The sequence below is a fragment of the Mirounga leonina genome, unplaced genomic scaffold, assembly GCF_011800145.1.
Source record: "Mirounga leonina isolate KUSES-001 unplaced genomic scaffold, KU_Mleo_1.0 Mir_171, whole genome shotgun sequence".
Classification (NCBI taxonomy): domain Eukaryota; kingdom Metazoa; phylum Chordata; class Mammalia; order Carnivora; family Phocidae; genus Mirounga; species Mirounga leonina.
In genome coordinates this window covers 5,368,742-5,372,923 of record NW_023270436.1, presented here as the reverse complement: position 1 = coordinate 5,372,923, position 4,182 = coordinate 5,368,742, and the positions used below count along the sequence as shown (strand labels likewise).

General features: G+C 52.5%; 1 pseudogene; it reads right to left on the bottom strand.

Annotated features, from left to right (window-relative positions):
* Nucleotides 1-989: 989 nt before the first annotated feature.
* LOC118018392 lies at nt 990-1,561 on the bottom strand (annotated as a pseudogene).
* Nucleotides 1,562-4,182: the final 2,621 nt, after the last annotated feature.

Below are 4,182 nucleotides of genomic sequence, written 5' to 3'. Positions count from 1 at the left end.
CACCTGGAGACCTTATTACTTTTTTTTAAAGTAACACATGCATATGATGAAATAAGTTCCAACAGACCCAAAGGATATGCAATTAGAAAGACGCCCCCTCCCTGATCCCCCATCCCCCTGATTCCCATCCTCAGGAACAACCATGCCCATCAGCGTTTCCTCCCAGACATATTTTGTGCAGACGCCAGGACATATGTGTATACATGTGTGTGTTGATATATATCCTCCCCTGCCTTTTTTATTTTTAGTAATCTCTACACTCAGTGTGGAGCTTGAACTCACAGCCCTGAGATCAAGAGTCCCATGCTCCACTGACTGAGCCGGCCAGGCACCCCACCCCACCCCCTGCCATTTTTTTTTTTTTTTTTTTTTGGTATGTGTGGTAAAAGATGCATAACTATAAAATTTACCATTAGTGACTTTGAGTACATTTGCAAACATCCCTATCTAGTTCCAGAACATTCTTATCACTCCAGAAGGAAACTCACACCCTTTTATTAATTACTCCTCATTCCTCCCCCCAGCTCCATGGATTTACCTATTCTGGACGTTTCCTATAAAATGGAATCATCCAGCATGTGGCTTTTTGTGTCTGGCTTCTTCCACCTAGCATAATGCATTCAAGTTCATACAGGTTGTAGCAGATATGAATACTCCATTCCTTTTTATGGCTGAAACATATTCCATTGAATGGAGAGACCACATGCTGTTGATCCACTCAGCTGTTGATGGACACTTGGGCTGTTGCTACGTTTTGGCCATAGTGAACAGCGCTGCTGTGGACATTCACGTGCAGGGATTTATTCGAGTCGCTGTTTTCAATGATTCAGGGGTACACCCGGGAGTAGAATTGCTGAGTCAAACGCGTTTAACGTCTTGAACTGCCGTACTGTTTTCCACAGAGGTTGCACTATTTCATATTCCGACCGACGGTGCATGAGGGTCCCAATTTCTCCCCATCCTTGCCAACACTTGTTTTTCTGTTTTTCTTTTTTTTTTTTTTTTTTACCGTATCATTATTTTTAATGTCCAGCATTTACAATACGAGGGCCAGAGCTTTCTCCCCAACTCAAGTTTATAAATTCTCATTTGGCTTGTGAGGCCAATAGGGATACTTCTTCTTGTCTAATTTGGTTTCTGGAAAGACTTCATTCAGGTCCTCAATGGTCATCTGATCAAATGGAATTATGTTCTGCATCTTCTCCAGCTCTTTTTCATATTCCTCAATCCTGGCCTTTGAGAGAGACAAAAACTCAGCACAACTTTTCACATCTTCTTTTTCTTCAGCATCCACCTGAACGGTATATTTATCCTCTGGCACAGGAACCTTCAGGGCATTAAACTTCTTCTCAAAGTCATCTACCAAACCAGCCTTCGCCACATTGGCCTTGTAGTAAGCCCAGTCGATAGCAGGTGGTTTCTCAGGGAGAGTAGCCAACCTGGAAGTAAGGGTCTCATTCCAGGATTTCAGGGAGTTAGCAATGGCCTTTTGGTTTCAGGGTATGATCTCCCCAAAAGCTACCCAGTCAGTGGATTTTAGAGCAAGTTTTCACGCAGCCATCTTGAGATCCTTCACTGACCCCGGCGGCCCAGAGACCACAGCAGCAAAGAACGGAACTGGGTCACCCTGTTTTTCTGTTTTTCTTATAGCCATCCTAATGGATGTGAAGTGGCGTCTCATTGTGGTTTTGATTTTCGTGTCCCTGATGACTAATGATAGCCTTCTTTGTCACATGAACGTAGCCTACTATCCACTTTTTTGGGCCTCCTGAACATTCGCTGAACAATCTATAGCTGGAGCTTATCCCTTATCAGTTTTACATTGAATCAGTGATCTTCTCCGAGCTGCAGACTAATCCACGTCCCGGTGGACCCTGACTCACCAGCCAGGCCCCTACTGGCTTCTCACTTCCCATAACATTGGAATACACACCCCTGGGTGGACGTTCCTCTGATTTTCTTAATTTTCTTCCTTGAGGTCAAGGGCGGCCCTGTCCCCACTAATTTCAGGCTGTAAAAGGCCTTCATCTCGGCCACCCCTCATCAGCGATGAGAACACAATCATTTCCCCACCACCAACAAAAATCAGTGATATGTTTGAGACCTCACTCTATTCCTGGCCCGTAAGCTTCTCTGCTTCCTTCTATCGCCCTCCCCCAGCATTCTCTGAGAGAACTTATTCCACTTTCCAGGAAGCAGATGGGGGCATAGCACAGCCAGTGGCAGCCGGATCCAGCCCGTATGTCGTGCCCCTTACCTCCAGGCAACTCCCTTGCTTGTGGCTCTGGAACAGAGTGAACAATGGTCCCAGTTTCCCCGGGCTGGAGGGGTTTCCCAGGACGGGGGACCTTTAGTACTAAAACCCAGAAAGTCCCAGACAAACCAGGATGAGTCGGTCACTGTGGTCTGGACAGCCTCCCAGCTTTTGTGTCGGGGACACACTGCCATGAGTCACTTAGGCCTTCTGTCCTCCCCCTGCTGGCCTGGAAGCAAGAGCATAGCTCCCAGGCCTTGGTGGGACCTAAACCCACAACCTCGGCCCTTCATTCCCCTGCCGCACACCCTGGCCTGGGCAGCCGCTGTCCCAAATTTCCCCATTCCTCCCACACAGCCCCAGAGAGGCATTCAGATGAGGACCCGCGGCGAGGCCAGCCAAGGGCCTGTCCGACGGCAGAGAGAAAGCAAGCTCCCCGCCTCGCTGACAAGGCTACCGAGTCAAGGGAAGCAGAGAGAACACTCGGTGTTGGCTATCTTCCGGGGTCTGCATTTTCCATAGACCCCTGTGTTTCTGCCGCACACCTTGGGATGGAAGAAGGTGGGCAGGGCCCAGCAGCTCAAAGGTATCCTCCTGGGTATTTGTGCCCGGGCAGATTGGCCAAGTGAATAACACAGCAAGCTGGGGACAGCTTTGTCGCATCCGTAATCATTCAGAACCGCTCGTTCAGACGAGACCCGGGGCATCGCCTCGGCCTCCTCACACCCCTGATCTGCCAGCACCATAATTAGCTTATTACCAGCCACCTTGTGCTAATAACCTTTCCCTTTATTACTGAGAAAGGAATTAGAGAGAACTAATAGAGCACGGCCAGCAATCCATTTGTAACCTTGCATTTTTTTCCCTGGGTGCCCAGTGAAGACAGAAGTCAGGGGAGTCTCTACGCCCCACCCCCACCGACTCGGTGCTCTGGTTCTTCTCCAACAGTTTCGTGATGTGGTGTCCACAGAGCTTCCCTTTTCGGTGTGTACGTCTCAGGTTCTGCTGGCCCTTAGGCTGCCCACTGAGTGGGGGCAAGAGCAGGGTCTGGGGAGTCATCCCCCAGGGGATGGGGAGGGTGGGGGAAAGGGGACACGGCCATCCCCTGGCCTGGTGTGGCCTCCTGCGGCCTCTTGGCCTGAGCACAGCGGCCAGTTACGGTCCGTGGCAGTCACGTGGCGGCTCAGTCCCCTGGCACATGCTGTCACGTACCCTTGTTCTTGATGGGAACGGCGGCCCCCCCGCCCACCTCCCACCGTGGGGAAGGAACCTTCCAGCTCCCTGCTTTCCCAGTGCAGAGAGCCCTGCTGATGGCCTGCCCTGATCCCTCGGAGACCTTGGCAAGTCTGCGCCTCCAGCCCCAGGTTCTGCGTGCTCTGTGCTGCTGGAGGCCCGCGAGTCTCCCGGGGGCTGGCGAGGACATCCCCTGGCACAGCTGTCTGGCAGCACCAGCTGGTACAGGGACGGACGCCTGGCCCAAGGCAGGGCCGCCGGGGCCCACGGCTCCCTGTGGGACCAGGCCAAGGCCAGGACCTAACCTAACACTGCCCCTTCCCTGACTCGCCTCCCCACCCCCTCCCCAGCTGTGCCGGGAGCACGACCTTAGCAATAAATCACCCCACAGAAATGCCACCTCAGAGTCTGCCTCCAAGGAGACCGACCCAAGACACCCATTCTGAGCTGGGACAGGCCCCGCCACCTCATTCTGGCCAGCGGACGTGAGGGACGAGTCTGGGGAAGGTTCCCCCCCCCCCGATGAACACAACTGTGTGAAGAAGCGGGGCCATGCTGCATTTTGAGCTCAGGAGGGGCGCCACGCGGAGGGGGGGACGGGTCTGGGGTCCCCACTGATGCCACTGAGCTGGCCACCAACCCTGCGGCCCCCTGCCCGTATCTCCACCTTTGTTTTTGTGAGAGTACACTGGCCC